Genomic DNA, 18642 nt, shown 5'->3' on the forward strand with positions numbered 1-18642 from the left:
AATAAGCACTCATTCAGTAATCAACATTTTTCTTTAGAACATTCACTGACTTCATAGTCTGCTAGGGACAGTGTCTGCATTTCTGAGAGGGGCTGGTATTGTCAGAGTTCATAATATCATAATATCCTAAGGATATTATTCAGAATTTTATACCTGTTTTGACTCCACATAATCAGTTTTTCCCCTACTGATTTGAAAAATAATATAACCTTAAATAATATAAAATCAATCATATTTTAAGAGTTTTATGTCTGAGCACCTAAGCATCAAGGACAGGGTTCTGGATGATGTGGACTGCATTTTTATATTGATTGATTGATTAAGATGGAGTTTCTCTCTTGTTGCCCAGGCTGCAGTGCAATGGTGAGGTCTTGGCTCACAGCACCCTCCGCCTCCTGGATTCAAGCGATTCTCCTGCCTCAGCCTCCCAAGTAGCTGGGATTACAACTGCCCGTCACCATACCAAACTAATTTCTATATTTTTAGTAGAGACAAGATTTCACCATGTTGGCCAGGCTGATCTCGAACTCCTGACTTCTGATGATCCACCCACCTCAGCCTCCCAAAGTGCTGGGATTATAGGCATGAGCCACTGTACCCAGTGGACTGCATATTGATAAGGTAGAAAATGATCATGAGAGTCTAACAACTGATGGATATTGGAACATAATACTTGATAAAGTCATTCAGAATATGTTTGACAAACAAGAAGGTTGTATAAAACCTGCACTGCACTACTAATGTAAAGCATTTCCTCTCTCTCACTTAATTCTCAACCTTACAACTGCCAGGAATTATATAATCTTGAATATATTTGATACACTTTTAAAAATGAATTTTATAACTAATTTTTTAAAATTTGTATTTGTGTATATATATATAATAATAAAGACAGGGTCTTACAGTATTGTCCAGGCTGGTCTCAAACTCATGGGCTCAAGTGATTCTCCCGCCTCGGCCTCCCAAAGTGCTGCTACAGCGTGAGCCACCGTGCCTGGCCATTCTAACTAATTTCACAGTGCAGATAATCATCCTTTAAACTGTTTGAAAAGATCTGAATATTACTATTTCTGATTTTCATACTTTTCCATCTTTTCTAGGATCCACATAGTTGGAGGACATTCCTCTCCACAGCTTATTAGCCTACATTCTGTGTTGGTTAGGCCTCTCAGGCCTTCTGGACTGGCACTAGAGGCTGTTGGCGGTGAAAAAGTACAGATGTTTGTGTATCATACTGCCTTTGGTTCAGAAAAGAGACGGACACTGACTCCTCACTATTAATTTTGCCAGGGTCTCCTTGGAAGAATGCTGATTTGTTCCTGGCATTGGGCAGAGTTCCTGCCTTCCAAGTCTTGTCACATGGTGGTTACTTGGTTGGGGTAATAGTGAGGCACCCCCTCCCCACCCCCACATATGGTTCCCACCAGGCAGCTTCCATTGCCAGTCCCTGATCTTTGTTCTCATGTTGTTTGCCCCAACAGTAGGGATGGCATTGAGCCTGCTAAGTTGAGTGACCTTTTAAAGGAAGTTAAACTTTATGATGTTATTTTGAATAGGCAATGTGTGTGGTTCAGAACTTGAAGGGAGCAAAGGGTACTCTGTGAAGGTTCCCTTTCTTCCACCTGCTTCTCCCAGGGACAGCCTCATGGCACACTGTGGTTATCACGAGCACTGCTCTGTGTGTGGAAGGACCTGACCTGTCCTACCAAAGTCGGACATCTTTTTGATTTGTTGCCTTTGGCAGCAGCTCCTTTGTGTTAGAATCACCATAGGGCCAGCTTGGGGCTTCTCTGTGAAGACTTTGCTGAGGTTTTGAGAGTTCTTGGGACTTGGGATTTATAGGCAACACTCTCTGCCCCTGGGTCTCTGATGTGGAAAGGATGTCTGCCATTGACACCGAACCCATGAGGGGGCAACTCTCTGAGCTGTGTCTCCACAGGCCACGCCCTGCTAGTGCTGTGGTTTCAGTGGTCTACAGGACATTCCTAGGCGCGTGCCCTTACAGTCCACAAAAACTGATTTTGTCTCAAATCTGAATTCTCTTTCTACTCTTACCACCCTGCTCTGGTTTCTTTCTCCTGTGGTAAAATCACAGATGACTCAGTTACTCTGGCTTGAAATCTCCTATTCCTTTTTTTTTTTCTCTCGCCCAGGACAGTATACAGAATCTAACCAGGTGTGACTTGGAATCCTTATCTGTTCGTTGCTCTTGGAGATTTCACATACTTCAGGATTTGATGCGTGTGGTATTGTAAACGCTTCTATTTTTTTTTTTTTGAGACGGAGTTTCGCTCTTGTTACCCAGGCTGGAGTGCAATGGCGTGATCTTGCTCACCGCAACCTCCACCTCCTGGGTTCAGGCAATTCTCCTGCCTCAGCCTCCTGAGTAGCTGGAATTACAGGCACGCGCCACCATGCCCAGCTAATTTTTTGTATTTTTAGTAGAGACGGGGTTTCACCATGTTGACCAGGATGGTCTCGATCTCTTGACCTCGTGATCCACCCACCTTGGCCTCCCAAAGTGCTGGGATTACAGGCTTGAGCCACTGTGCCTGGCCTGTAAATGCTTCTAAATCAAGCTCCTCACCTCTCCTGGAAGCCTTATCTGTCTTTTGCGCTTTCAGATTTCCCAGATTTCAGAATATATTGCTTCTCTTATTGTAAACCCTGTGAATTGAGCTTCCTCCTGTTAGGGTCTGCTCTAGATCCCTCCTAGTCCATCTGCCCTTTGTATCTTCCAGGAGTTCTGAAATTACCCTAATAATTATGGGGCGTGGCAGCGGAAGGACAGAATTCTGGCATTTTTCATAATGCATAAACTTTAAGATCTTCTGTAGCCTTCCCTCTCTCTTTTTCCTTTGAATTTTTATTTTAGGTTCGGAGGTACATGGGCAGGTTTGGTTCATGGGTAAATTGCATATTGTTGAGGTTTGGTGTACAAATCATTTTGTCACCTGGGTCGTGAGCATAGCACTGGGTAGGTAGTTTTTCAATCCTTACCAACCTCCTACTCTCCACCCTCAAACCCTGGTGTCTGTTATTCCCCACTTTGTGTCCATGTGTAGCTCCCAGTTCACTCTGCAAGTGAGAACATGTAATAATTGGTTTTCTATTTCTGTATTAATTTGCTTAGGATAATGACCTCTAGCTGCATCTGTGTTGCTGCAAAGGACATGATTTTATTCTTTTTTATGTAGCCTTCTTTGGCCACCACTGCTTGGTGCCTCTGTGTCATGGACTGATTCTAGCTCTTTCCTACCCCTGAAATGTATTCTTTCTGTCACCCTCTCTCATTTCTACCTATTTTTCTACCTTTTTTTTTTTTTTTTGAGACTGAGTCTTGCTCTTTCACCCAGGCTGAAGTACAGTGGCGTGATCTCAGCTCACTGCAGCCTCCACTTACCATGTTTGAGCAATTCTCCTGCCTCAGCCTCTCTAGTAGCTGGGACTACAGATGTGTGCCACCACGCCCGGCTAATTTTTGTATTTTTAGTAGAGATGGGGTTTTACCATGTTGGCCAGGATTGTCTTCAACTCCTGAACTGAGATGATCCTCCCACCTCGGCCTCCCAAAGTGCTAGGATTATGGGCATGCTGCCATGCCTGGCCTTTCTACCTATTTAAGTCTTACTTTTTCAAAATTTATCACAGAGCATCTCTGGCTAGAAGTGACATAAGCATGTATTATTAATAATTACAGAAGTGGGCCGGGCGCAGTGGCTGATGCCTGTAATCTCAGCACTTTGGGAGACTGAGGTGGGCAGATCACTTGAGGTCAAGAGTTCGAGACCAGCCTGGCCAACATGGTAAAAGCTCATCTCTAACATAAAAATTAGCCGGGCATAGTGGCGGACACCTGTAATCCCAGCTACTTGGGGGGCTGAGGCAGGAGACTCACTTGAACCTGGGCGGCGGAGGTTGCAGTGAGCCGAGATTATGCCACTGTACTCCACCCTGGGCAACAGAGTGAGACTCCATCTCAATTAAAAAAAAATTACAGAAGTGTGTACATATGAGAATAAAATCCATCTACGCTGCTGTCATTCAGAGAAACAAATTTTTCAAATGCTTGTTCTCTCCCGCACATACTGCTACTCAGGGCTGTAATGAGAGCAACCATGCATCTGATAGCTTGCCTTTTTATGCTGTTGCCTTTTTATGCATTACCCCACGTCCTTAAGGTTCTTTATAAATAGTATTTCAAACTTTCTTTTTATTATGAAAGAAACAAGCAAAAATAAAAGATATTCATTGTAGAAGCATCAGAAAGAAAAATGATCTTAATTCTGCCATTCAGAGAAAACTGCTGTTTGTGTTTTATGTATATCTCTTTTTTTTTTTTTTTTTTTGAGACAGAGTCTTGCTCTGTTGCCAGGCACCAGGCTGGAGTGCAGTGGCACAATCTCGGCTCACTGCAACCACCACCTCCCAAGTTCAAGCAATTCTCCTGCCTCAGCCTCCCAAGTAGCTGGGACTACAGGCACATGCCACCACACCCAGCTAATTTTTATATTTTTAGTACAGACGGGGTTTCACCATGTTGGCCAGGATGGTCTCGATCTCTTGACCTGATGATCTGCCCGCCTCGGCCTCCCAAAGTGCTGGGATTACAGGCCTGAGCCACTGCGCCCGGCCTTATATATATCTTTCTTTTTAGACATGTCACACATTCCTGCACTACCAATAAAATGGTGTATTACCATTTTACTACCCACTGGTTTTTTAGATTTAAAATATGCCCCAGGCTGAGAGTAGTGACTCATGTAATCCCAGCACTTTGAGAGGCCAGGAGTTTGCAACAAGCCTGGGCAAGATAGTAAGAACTGTCTTTACAAAATTTTTTTTCTTTTTTGAGATGAAGTCTTGCTCTGTTGCCCAGGCTGGAGTGCAGTGGCGCAATCTTGGCTCACTGCAAACTCTGCCTCCAAGGTTTAAGCAATTCTCCTGCCTCAGCCTCCTGAGTAGCTGGGATTATAGGCACGCACCACCACACCCAGCTAATTTTTGTGTTTTTAGTAGAGATGGGGTTTCATCATATTGGTCAGGCTGGTCTCAAACTCCTGACCTCATGATCCACCCGCCTCGGCTTCCCAAAGTGCGGGGATTACAGGTGTGAGCCACCGTGCCCAGCCTCTACAAATATATTTTTAAAAATTTGCTGAGCCTGAAAAAAAAAAAATCCTTTTGTAGTTCATGAGCATGATGATTGGGTGTTCACACGCTTGTGTGAGATGTGCTACCCTTAAACTTTGTTACGACGTCGGCACATTACCCATCTGACTTGAAAAAAAAAAAAAAAAAAATTTGCTGAGCGTGGTGATGCGTGCCTGTAGTCCATGTAATTGCAGCACTTTGGGAGGCTGGGGCAGGAGGATCCCTTGAGCCTAGGAGTTTGAGGCTGCAGTGTAGCCCACTGTACTACAGCTTTGGCAACAGAGCAAGACACTGTCTCAAAAAATATACATGTGACCTAAATATTGCATAAGTTTTTAAACATTTTAACCCAGCATTAAAAAAATTTTTTAGTTGACATATATTTATGGGATACAGGATGATAGTTCCATACATGTATTCAGTGTATAATAATTAAATAAGGGTAATTAGCAGATCCATAACCTCAAACATTTATCATTTCTTTAATTTTTTTTTTTTTTTGTAAAAACAGGATTGTGCACTGTTGTCCAGGCTGGTCTGGAACTCCTGGCCTCAAGTGATCCTCCTGCCTTAGCCTCCCAAAGTGCTGCAATTACATGTATGAGCCACCACTCCCAGCCTTGAGCTGATTTTTGTATATGGGGAGAGATAGGGTTCTAGTTTTGTTCTTTGGCATATAGATATCCAGTTTTCACAGCACCATTTGTTGAAGAGGCTGTCCTTTTCCCAATGTGTGTTCTTGGCTCCTTTGTGGAAAATCAGTTGGTTGTAAATGCATAGCTTTATTTCTGAGTTCTTAATTCTGTTCCATTGGCCTGTGTGTCTGTTTTTATTTTATTTAATTAATTACTTGATTTTTTTTTTTTTTTTTTTTGACTGAGTCTCTCACTGTCACCCAGGCTGGAGTACAGTGGCACGATCTCATCTCACTGCAGCTTCCGCCTCCTGGGTTCAAGTGATTCTTCTGCCTCAGCCTCCCAAGTAGCTGGATTACAGGTGCTTGCCACCATGCCCAGCTAATTTTTTATATGTATTTTTTAGTAGGGATGGTGTTTCACTGTGTTGGCCAGGATGGTCTCAAAACTCCTGACCTCATGGTCTGCCCACCTTGGCCTCCCAAAGTACTGGGATTAGGTGTGAGCCATTGTGCCCAGCCACAATTACTTGATTTATTTATTGTTTTTGAGATGGAGTTTCGTTCTTGTTGCCCAGGCTGGAGTGCAGTGGCACCATTTCAGCTCACTGCATTCTTGCTCCCCTCCAGATTCAAGCCATTCTCCTGCCTCAGCCTACTGAGTAACTGGGATTACAGGCGCATACCACCATGCCCAGCAAATTTTTGTATTTTTAGTAGAGATGGGTTTCACCATGTTGGCCAGGCTGATCTTAAACTCCTGACCTTAGGTGATACAGCTGCCTTGACTTCCCAAAATGCTGGGATTACAGGCATGAGCCACTGCGCCCAGCCTGTGTGCCTGCTTTTATACCAATATCATGCTGTTTCGGTTGCCATAGCTTCATAGTATGTTTTGGAGTCAGGTAGTGTGATGTCTCCAGCTTTGTTCTTTTGCTTGGTATCGCTTTGGCTATTTGGGATCTTTTGTGATCCCATACAGATTTCAGGATTTAAAAAATATCTGTGAATCTGTACATTGCTTTAGGTAGTATGGTTATTTTAATCATATTACAATGCACTGGTGCGATCTTGGCCCACTGCAATCTCCACCTCACAGATTCAAGCAGTTCCTCTGCCTCAGCCTCTTGGGGTAGCTGAGATTACAGGTGCACACACTATGTCTGACTAATTTTTGTTTTTTTAATAGAGACAAGGTTTCATGATGTTGGCCAGATGGGTCTTGAACTCCTGAAGTCAAGTGATCCACCCACCTCTGCTTCACAAAGTGCTGGGATCATAGGCGTGAGCTACCGCTACTGGCCTGATTTCTTTTTTAAATGGTTCATTATTGGTGTATAGAAATGATACTGGGCTGGGTGTGGTGGCTCACACCTGTAAACCCAGCACTTTGAGAGGCCAAGGTAGGTGGATCACTTGAGGCCAGGAATTCAAAACCAGCCTGGCCAGCATGGCGAAACCTCATTTCTGCTAAAAATACAAAAATTAGTCCACCACACCCGTAATCCCAGGTAGCTGGGTGGCTGAGGCAGGAGAATTGCTAGAACCTGGGAGGCTAAGTCTGCAGTCAGCCGAGATCATGCCACAGCACTCCAGCCTGGGCAACAGGACTGAGACTGTGTATCAAAAACAAACAAAAGAAATATGATTTTTGTATGTTGTTTTTGTGCTTACAACTTTACTGAATTAGTTTATCAGTTCCAAGAGTTTTATGGTGGATTTAGTTTTTCTGTATGTAAGACCATGCTATCTACAAAGAGGGATAGTCTGACTTCCTCCTTTCTAATTTGGATGCTTTCTATTTCTTCCTCTTGCCTAATTGCTCTGGCTATGATTTCCAGTACCATGTTGAATAAGATTGATAAAATTGTGCATCCTTGTCTTTAGTGCTTAAAGGAAGGTTTTCAGCTTTTGCCTTTCAATATGATGTTAGCTATGAGTTTGTTATATATGGCTTTTATAATGTTGAGGTATGTTCCTTCTATACTTAATTTGTTGAGAGTTGTTATTGTGAACAGTTGTTGAATTTTATCAAGTACTTTTTCAGCATCAATTTTTTTTTTTTTTTTGAGACAGAGTCTCACTCTGTTGCCCAGGCTGGAGTGCAGTGGTGTGATCTTGGTTCACTGCAACCTCCACCTCCTGGGTTCAAGCAGTTCTCCCTGCCTCTGCAGGTACCCATCACCACGCCCAGCTAATTTTTGTATTTTTTAGTAGAGTCAGGTTTTTGCCATGTCGGCCAGGCTGGTCTTGAGCTCCTGACCTCAGGTGATCTGCCCATTTTGGCCACCCAAAGTGCTGGGATTATAGGCGTGAGCCACTGTGCCTAGCCAGCATCAATTGAAGTGATCATATGGCCAGCATCAATTAAAATGTTCTTATGGTTTTTGTCCTTCATTCTGTTAATATAGCATCATTTTTAGAGGTGGTGTGTCATTTCATTTTGTGGCTGTATCTCAACTTACTGAACTAATCAGGCATTTAAGGTGTTTTAAGGTTTTTGCTATTGTAAGTAATGCTGCAGGAAATAACCCTTGTTAAAACAAAGCAAAAACCTTTCTGCGCATGTTCCTTTGTTTGGAACTGCTGACTCAAAGGGATGTACTTTCTTTAGGTTTTGATACAATTAATATATTTCCTTCTCCAGTAAATTTGTAGCCACTATACCTGTATAAATGCCTGTCTTTGTGATCCCTCCTCCCTGCAGAATTAATACTGGTATTCACTAGTTTCTTGATTTGAAAAGAGGCATTTTAGCCTACTGATTACAATCATAGACTCAGGAGTTGGAATGCCTCATTTATAGCCTAGCTCCGTCATTAATTTGTGTCGGTGTTTTCATCTGAACAATCGGGCGGAGAATAATATCAACCTTATACGATTGTTCTAAGGCATTATCATTTCTTTCCTTTACAAATTGTATCTTAGAGCTCAAGAAGTTGATTAAGGAAAGTTTCTCTTCATAGAATAAATGACAAAGTGATATAATTAAAATACTTAAAATTTCCAAACCCCAATGAATTAATAGGATGAGGCAGTAATTACCAATACTGCTACCGTCACAGAAACAACTAAATACTATGTACCTCCTGATGGAGAAATCTTGTCATAAAATCATATTTGAGCTTGATCAAGACTAGTTCTAAGTGCTGGTTTATAGGAAATTCAAGAGACAGAAGAACACATGGACCTGGTTGCTTTAGTAAATAAATGGCAAGGAGTAAATAAGCGTGTGTGTAAATTTCTTTATCCATGTCTGTGATTCCTGGTTTATAATTCTCAAAGCCCTTATTAAAGTCTTTTGTTTTAATGTTGGGGCACTTGGAAACTCAGAAGCAGGCATCAGAAAATAGAATCTCCCTCTCTGACCATCTCCTGCTCCCCTTTCACCTGCTCCTTTTTCTCCCCAAGGTAGGAATCTTCCCCTGCCTTTCTATCTTGTAGCTGGCCATAAAAAATTATCTGGCTTTCCCTGTTTTATTGCTATAAGACTCTCACTTCAGAACCCCATAGCCTGGAGGAAAGACTGATGCACAGGGAGACTAAGAAGAATCTGAATAGACAGGCCTTGCTGTATTTCCCCCTTAATTTGCTAGTGTTAGATCATATCCTTTTTGTTCAGTCACATTTCTGCAGTTGTCCATGCAACGTGTGCATTCACGAAGCCTCTATAAAAGGCTTTAGAGGACAGGGTGCAGGGAGCTCCTGGGTAGCTGAACATATGGAGGCTTACAGAAAGGCGAACAAGAATTCATCCACGTGCTGGGAGTTTGGTGCACTCCAACTTCACTGGGACAGAAGCTATCGCATTGGGAACTCTTCCACACTTCTCCCTATATATCTCTTCATCTGACTGTATATTTGCATCCTTTAAAGCATCCTTTGTAACAAAATGGTAAATGTAAGTAAATGTTTTACTGAGTTCTGTGATCCATTCTAGTAAATTAGTTGAACTCAAAGGTGGTGGAAGTCATGGGGACTCCAGCTTAAAGCTGGTAGATCAGAAATTCTTGAGCCTCAGATTTGCAGCTGATGGGAAAGAGGGGGTGGTCTTGTGGGGCTGAGCTCTCATCCTGTAGTTTCCGAGGCTATCTTCAGGCAAATAGTGGCTGAAGTGAATTAAATTGGAGGGCACCCAGCTAGTGTCCACTGCAGAATTGATTGTTTGTTTGGTGTGTGGGGAGACATTCCCAAAAAACATTTGGTCACAGAAGTCTTCCATGATTGTTGTTATAGTGTGAGAACTGAGGGAAAAAAAACACACAATTTGAGTTTTACCACTTTCACACACGGCTCTCTCTGATTTAAAAAACTATAGAAGAAAGAGGGGATAGATAGAGATAGATATGAAAGGTAAAAACTATAGATTAAAAGACTTTAGGTGCTGGTTATGCTCACTTGTGCCTATAATTCCAGCGCTCTGGAGGCTGAGTTGGAGGATGGCTTGTGAGGCTAGGAGTTCCAGACTAGCCTGAGCAATAGAGTGAGACCCTGTTTCCTAAATGAAAGATTTAAGGCCAGGCGAAGTGGCTCCTACCTGTAATCCCAGCACTTTGGGAGGCCGAGGCAGGGGGATCACTTGAGGTAAGGAGCTTGAGACCAGCCTGGCCAGCATGGTGAAACCCCATCTCTACTAAAAATACAAAAATTAGCCAGGCATGATGATTCATGCTTGTGATCCCCACCTGCTTTCAGTTCTTTTGGGTATATACCCAGGAGAACTGGATTGCTGGATCATACGGTAATTCTGTTTAATTTGTGGGGAACTGCCACATTTGGGTATTTTTGTGTTTTAGAAACTTCTCGGTTTTGATTTTTTTCTGTAGATACAATCTACATAAACAGCTATTGTGATCCTCAGTAATTGGAGAACTACTTTAATGAACTGTATTATTAAGGAGAGGGTTGACGTAGCCGTTGTCAGTGGGTATAGAAAGTGATAACGTGGGTGAGTTGGGCGACATACTCTTTTGCTCTCAAGTGACCCAGTTTGGGTGATACATTATATGGCCACCCTAGTAATGGAGTTAATATTAGGCAGATGGTCACACTTGGTAATGAAGTCACCTTAGTGTTGGTGTTGCTGTGGAGCTCTCTGAATAGGCAAACTTTAATCTTCCTATGGACAACCTTGGTGGACCAAGGTTTAGGATGAAAAAAACTGCAAAAGAAGCTTTGTTACAGTCCTGGCTGTTATATTAAAAATTTCTAGGCCGGGCTCAGTGGCTCACTCCTATAATCCCAGCACTTTGGGAGGTCGAGGTGGGCGGATCATGAGGTCAAGAGATTGAGACTATTCTGGCCAACATGGTGAAACCCTGTCTCTACTAAAAATACAAAAAATTAGCTGGGCGTGGTGGGTGCCTGTAGTCCTAGCTACTCAGGAGGCTGAGGCAGGAGAATCGCTTGAACCTGGGAGGTGGAGGTTGCAGTGAGCCAAAACCATGCCACTGCACTCCAGCCTGGCAATATAGCAAGACTCCATCTCAAAAAAAAAAAAAAAAAAAAACAAGTTTTTTGAATGATACTATAAGACATTTTTATTAAATTTCAGGGCATTTTCTTTTTAAAAGAAAGCTTTTCATCATATCACAAAGAGTATGTCGCCAACATGAAATCAAAATGCAATAGCTTTGGAGACTACATATCTCTTTTGAGATTTGACATACTTATCAAAATGAGTAATGATTCTGACATTCTTTCAGTGTTATTTGAAATTCAACATGAAACAACTTTTTCTACACATTGCTTTGTTAAAAATGTTAAGTATAGTTGGGCGTGGTGGCGCGTGCCTGTAATCCCAGCTACTCGGGAGGCTGAGGCAGGAGAATTGCCTGAACCCGGGAGGTGGAGGTTGCGATGAGCCGAGATCGCGCCATTGCACTCCAGCCTGGGTAACAAGAGCGAGACTCCGTCTCAAAAAAAAAAAAAAAAAAAAAAAAAAAGTTGAGTAAATTTTGAGACAAAATATACATTTTTTTCATATAAACATTGAAACCATCATGTTGAGGATTTCATGCATTCTGTGAAGTTTGTGTTTTAACAGTCCATGCATGTCTTCCCAGAAAAATGTTAACTGTGGAGGGTTTGCAGGGTGTGCTGGCTTGATCCAGTCCTTTCCCTTCTGGCTTGCGGAACATATCGCTTCCTCCCCAAGGGAGGCAGCATGAAGCCCCATTCAGTTGCTAGTATTGTGAGTGGCTCAGAGTTCAGCATCACAGTTTCATGCCCAGTAGTCTCCTTCTTGGGTCTAGTGACTGTGCACCAACAGGTTATCTGTCATCCCTTTTTCCTCCAACTGCAGTTGTGGAAAAGGGACAGGATCGGGGGGTGGGCAGAATAGCCAAAATAAGCTTTCCCATTCTGACAAGGAAAGAATGGGGGAGACAAGACACAGCAGTATTTTGGCTCACCTCTCTCCTGAGTGGAAATAGGACTAAGATCTCTGGGTGCATAGATGCAGTCTTTTGCCTGATAGGCCTCATATTAGGATGAAAGGATAGAGAGGAGAGACTCCCCCTGCCCCCCGCCAAATCCCAGAATGAGGAGAGTTCCATTCTAGGGCTCAGTATTCACACTGGAAGCTTAAATTAACCCAGATGGTCTGTTTGGTTTGTTTAAAGATAAACCTAGTTTTGAGCCTGGAGGAATAGCCATGTCCTGTATAGGTGAGTCTGGGAATAGAGCTTGTAACTTGCATAGTTGTTTCAGTGTATAGACCTTCAATTTCTGTTACAATCCCTAGTTCTTGCTGTCATCTGCTATCCCATGTGTCTGATACTGGTCCGGAGCTTCTCCAGAGTTTCGGAGGGCAGAGGTTCCTACTTCCTCTAGAGCATTCCTGATGTACACTCTTGGCTGCATTTTCTATTTTGTTTCATCCATCTTAGCTCTTCAGAGTTTTGTCATCAGAAATTTGCTGAAATCTCACATCCACTGATGATGCCTGTCCCTTGCTATTTCTAAAGCCATAGTTTCATTCCTTACAGTACTTATTTAACATTAATTTCATTGGGATATTGGGGCCCAAAGCATGGCTTTGTCTCCAGTCTTCAGCAGGAAATTTCAAGTTGTGTGTTTTGTTTTTTGTGGTTTTTTTTTTTTTTTTGAGACAAAAATTTTTGTAGAGACAGAGTCTCACTATGTTGCCTAGGCTGGTCTCAAACTCCTGGGCTCAAGTGATCCTCCCAGCTTGGCCTCTCAAAACACTGGGATTACAGGCATGAGCCACTGTGCCCATCCAATTTTGAGAGACTGAGCTAGCATTTCAACATAGAAACAGGCAGTTGCAACACTTTTGTTGACATTTTCTGGGTTCGTTTTGTGTACTTGGTGAAGGATAAAAATGGTTCCTCTTGATTGATGACACTTGTGAATTCTGGGCTTCTGCTCTTGGCGTTAGGACAGGCAGGTGCTGACAGTGACCCTGGGAAGTACCTGTGCTTGATTGGAGGTGGGTGATGGAGCAGAGGGGCCAGGGTAGGAAACCAATGAAGGCAGGAGAGTATGGGTGCTGCCAAAGCCTGAATGTTTTTGAGAAGGAGGAAAAGGTCAATGTGAAGTGCCACGGGAGGCTGTCGAGTAGAATAAGAAGACATGGTTTCTCTCACCCTTGTGTGCTTCCCACGGGGCGCAGATGACAGATGAGAGGCTGTCATCTCAGGTGATAGGACCTAAGCTCTTTTGAGCAGTAAACCTTTATAAAATACATTTGCTGTTTTTTTTTTTTTTTTTTTTTGAGACAGAGTTTCGCTCTTGTTACCCAGGCTGGAGTGCAATGGCGGGATCTCAGCTCACTGCAACCTCCACCTCCTGGGTTCAGGCAATTCTCCTGTCTCAGCCTCCCGAGTAGCTGGGATTACAGGCGCCCGCCACCACGCCCAGCTAATTTTTTGTATTTTTAGTAGAGACAGGGTTTCACCATGTTGACCAGGATGGTCTCGATCTCTTGACCTCGTGATCCACCCGCCTCAGCCTCCCTATAATCCTCAGCTGGGATTACAGGCGTGAGCCACCGTGCCCGGCACATTTGCTGTTTTTTAGATGTTGCTAAGCTGTTATTTGTGATTTTTTTTATCCTCTATTCTCTTACGAAATAACTACCACTATGCATGTATAACCTGTTTCTTTAAACCATTATAACAAAATTTCAGAGGTTTTTGTTTTGTTTTTGAGACGGAGTCTGACTCTGTCATCCAGGCTGGAGTGCAGTGGCATGATCCTGACTCACTGTAACCTCTGCCTCTCGGGTTCAAGTGATTCTCTGCCTTAGCCTCCTGAATAGCTGGGATTACAGGTGCCCACCACCACACTCAGCTAATTTTTGTATTTTTAGTAGCGACAGGGTTTTACCATGTTGGCCAGGCTGGTCTTGAATTCCTGACCTCATGATCCACCCACCTCATCCTCCCAAAGTGCTGGGATTTCCCAAAGAGACAGGATTTTACCATGTTGGCCAGGCTGGTCTTGAACTCCTGACCTTGTGATCCACCCACCTCAGCCTCACAAAGGCATGAGCGACCGCACCTGGCCTAGGCTTTTATACCAAAAAATAGTCCATGTATTTTTAACTGCAAATGACTGAAAACTATATGTAACAAACAAGCTAGAAGTTTATTTCTCCTCACTTGAAAGAAGTCTGGAGGTCAGAATTCTAGCAGCTTCGCAGTGTCTAGGATTCAGGTTTCTACTGTCTTGCTCTTCTACCATCCTGTTTGGCATCTCTAGTATAGGATGGCTGCTAGAATCCCAGCAATCACTTCATACTTCAGTAAGCAGGAAGGAGAGAGAGGCCTACTCCTTTCCTGAAAGGATACTTTCTGAAAAACGCATGATTTTTGCTCACATCTCATTGGCCAGAACTAATTTGCATGTTCTTATCTAACCACAAGAGAAGCTGGGGCATGTCCTTCCTAAGGGGTCATGTGCTTGGCTAAGCATTAAGGTTCCTATTACAGTGGAAGAAAAAGAGAATGGATGTTGGGAGACAACCAGCAATCTCTGAGAACTCCTGACGAGCCTGAAGATGCCTGTTAAAAATGGACCAATCTAAGATGCAATGCAGAGGAGAGGCTGGGAGATTACAAGGATGGAGAGTAGATGAGATCAGTTGTGGTCTTCATTTAGTAGTAGTAAGAGCTGGCTCAATGATAGCCAGGCAGAAAGGAAAAGGGGACTGTTTTATAGGTTTGGGGATAGGAAAGAGTGGGGTCAAGTGTAGTCACAAGTAGCTGCCTGCACATCCATCAATAGTGGAGTCCAGGAGAGCACAGGCTTTGAGGGTCTTTTGGTGTCTGGTGCATAAATGTTTGGTAAATAAAGGGATTAATCTGCAGAATACTCCCTGCTTCCCAGTACCTCCCAAGTATGTCCAGGCCCACTTCTTTCTTTCCTTTTCTTTTTTAATTTTTTAAATTTTGAGACAGGGCTGGAGTATAGTGGTATAATTAGGATTTACTGCAGCCTCCACCTCCTGGGCCCAAGTGATCTTCCCACCTCCGCCTCCCAAGTAGCTGGGACCACAGATGTATGTCACTGTGCCTGGCTAACTTTCTGTTTTTTTTTTTTTTTTTGTAGAGACAGGGTCTCCTTATGTTGCCCAGGCTGGTCTTAAACTCCTGGCCTCAAGCAATCCACCCACCTTAACCTACCAAAGTGCTGGGATTACAGGTGTGAACTACCCTGCCTGGCCACACTTTTTTTTTTCTTTTTTCTTTCTTCCTTTTTTTTTACTTGGTCACGTCTTGCTATGTTGCCCAGGCTGCTCTTAAACTCCTGGTCTCAGCCTCCTGAGTAGTGTGCTGGGATGATAGCAGCACACTACTGCCCCTGGCAGGGCACACTGTTCTAAAAGTACAGGAAAAAAATCCTTCAGCTTCATGTCCTTCGTTGTCTATTTGTGTCTTTTGGTCTCTAAGAGCAGTAATTTTTTTTTTTTTTGTAGATGCCCTGGAATCCCTCCTCTTTGTGCACTTTGAATAGAATCTCTCCCTGCAATGTAGTGTGCACTGTGTTTGGGTCAATATTTCCCCTCTCATGGTTTTGGGAGTGTAAAAGCTGCCTGAACTTTGTTTTCTCACAGGGATATCAGCTAAACACCCAGTTTTCTCTTGAACAGTTGCCATTTCTATTTCCTATCTGTTCCACAGAATACTATGTACAGAGATTTTTTTTCAATATGCACACAATGGTCTCTCTGTTGAAAATGTATCACTAAGGAGTAACTGTTTTAAAAACTTACCAAGAGCTGTTTCTTCAGAGATACCAGTCTCTTCAGGGACTTTTCTTTTTTTTTTTTTTTTTTTTGGAGACAGGGTCTTGCTGTGTCACCAAAGCTATTGTGCAGGCATGATCATAGCTCACTACAGCCCTGACCTCCTGGGCTCAAGCAATCCTTTCACCTCAGCATGTCAAGCAGCTGGGACTACAGGTGCACACCACCATGCCCAGCAAATTTTTAATTTTTTGTAGAGACAGGGTTTTGCCATGTTGCCCAGGCTGGTCTTGAACTGCTGGACTCAAGTGATTCTCCAGCCTTGGCCTCTCAAGGTGCTGGGATTACAGATATACGCTACTGTAAGCCTGGCCAATCTCCTAGGGACTTTTCATCAGGCAAGTGACTTATTGTTCCAGAGGGTTCCTCTGAAGTCCTGGGAGCAGTAGTTAGAGGAACATCTTGTTTTCTAGATCTCAGGGTATAATCAGCTCTATTACTGGATTTGGCATTCTAACACATGACTCATATTTCTCCTTGGTCTTAAAATATCTAAAATATTAGAATGAGTTATATGAGAGTTGATAAAACAAAGACTTTTAAGTATCCAGCAGATCAAAAAGGGAATAAAACCATGATGAGGGCCCTTCCTTTTTAGGGAAATTTGGATCAAGATTTTCAGCCTTCATTGGCCCGTTAATCTCTTAGCTTTGATGAGTTGGCATAGGTAATGAGGTTGTGAAAGCTGATCTGGAGGGGAGGCTGGTTCTCCTTGTTGCCTTGACAAATCTTGTACTGCCTCATGTGTTCATTTGTGTGTGATTCTGGGGCTCAGTTATCACACACATTTGTGTGTGATTCAGGGGCTCAGATATTTAGCACTGTCAGGGCAGGGCCAAGGAAGGGGTGTGGCAGGGGTGGCGATAGTTGAGCTGGAAGAGCGGGAATGTGCCTGGAAAGTGGACAGAGAATGAGTCAAGGTTCTTGAAGTATGACGGGAAGGCCAGAGAGTTAGAGGAAAGGCAGTAATGGTGTCAGCATTAGAGGAGTGAGATGCTTTAGATGCTTCGTTTTGTACTTTTAAATTTTATTTATTTTTTCTTTGTTTCTTTATATTTTGTCTTCTCTCTGAAGATCAAAAAGTAGTTTTGTACTTTTTACAATTACGGAAGCAATACTTATTTTGTAGAAAATGTGGAGGAAAAGGGGAAGTATAAGCCAATTTAAATTGTCTTTGATTTCACTACCCAAAATGGAACTATGGTTAACCTTTTCATACATGCTCCGCTGATCTTTTTTCCTATGGGTTTAAAATGGCTGCTGGGTGTCTCCCCCTAAAGTTGTTAAATAAATCAAGGCATTGTTGTACATGTAGGTTGCTTCCAGTTGTTTCTTCTTATAAATGATGCTGTGATGACATCGTCTTATAAACTATGTTTTTTTAGATATTCATTTAAGCTAGGTGCAGTGGCTTGTGCCTATAATTCCAGCTACAGAGGAGCCTAAGGATGGAGGCTGGCCTGAGGCCGGAGTTCGAGATTAAAATGAGCTATGCTATGCCACTGCACTCCAGCTTGGGTAACAGTGAGACCTTGTCTCTAAGAAAATAATAATAATAACAATAAAGTAAAAATAAATAAAGCAGCTGAATACATATTTCTAAATTGTGGTGCTAATTTCCATTTCCATGAATATCGTTTGAGTATAGTATACTGTGTATTCTCCAATCCTGGCCCATCAACCTGATGTGAGAAAGATTGTTTCTCATGACCATTTTATTTTTTATATGATGGATTATTAGTGAGGTTGAGCATTTATTTATTTATTTATTGAGACAGAGTCTTACTCTGTCACCTAGACTGGAGTGCAATGGTGCGATCTTGGCTCACTGCAACCTCTGCTTCCTGGATTCAAGAGATTCTTCTGCCTCAGCCTCCCAAGTAGCTGGGATTACAGGCATCTGCCACCACGCCCAGCTAATTTTTGTATTTTTAGTAGAGATGAGGTTTTACCATGTTGGTCAGGCTGGTTTCGAACTCTTGACCTCAGATGACCTACCTGCCTCGGCCTCCCAAAGTGCTGGGGTTACAAGCATGAGCCACCGAGCCTGGCCGTGGTTGAGTATTTAAATATACCTGCTATTTGTATTTGGGAAATGCTTTTTCTTTTTTGCTAATTTTCCTATTGGCATGTTCACATTTTTCTTACTGATTTGTAAGTTTTTAAAATAGTTAAAGAAGTTGATCTATTTGTTATATGCTGCAGATTTTTCTCAATTTGTCATTTTTAGTGTTGTTTGAAGTGTTTGAAGTTTGAAATGTTAAATTATTTTGGCTAAACCTATCAGCCTTCCTTTGTTTCTGCCTGTGATGACATGCTTAGAAGGGCCGTAATCCTCCTCTCCTTGCTGCCCCCACCATATACATCCTTAACTTATATGTTCTTTTAGTTTATTTTTAAAAAAAATAGTGATGGGGTCTCACTGTGTTACTCAGGCTGGTCTTGAACTCCTAGGTTCAAGTGATCCTCCTGCCTTGACCTCCCAAAGTGCTGGATTACAGGTGTGAACCACTGTGCATAGCCTTCTCTTAGTATTTTTTTATTTTGAGACGGAGTCTTGCTCTTTTGCCTAGGCTAGAGT

General features: G+C 42.7%; 1 protein-coding gene and 1 non-coding gene across 5 annotated transcripts in view; both read left to right on the plus strand.

The window, feature by feature from the left end:
• Positions 1 to 18642, plus strand: part of CDS2 (CDP-diacylglycerol synthase 2) — a 71170-nt gene that overhangs the window by 6036 nt on the left and 46492 nt on the right. The window lies entirely within an intron of this gene.
• LOC118154394 (small nucleolar RNA U13) lies at positions 5179 to 5282 on the plus strand. Its single transcript, XR_004744258.1, has one exon. It is a non-coding gene; the product is annotated as a small nucleolar RNA U13 (small nucleolar RNA).

The sequence above is a fragment of the Callithrix jacchus genome, chromosome 5 (assembly GCF_049354715.1).
Source record: "Callithrix jacchus isolate 240 chromosome 5, calJac240_pri, whole genome shotgun sequence".
Taxonomy (NCBI): domain Eukaryota; kingdom Metazoa; phylum Chordata; class Mammalia; order Primates; family Cebidae; genus Callithrix; species Callithrix jacchus.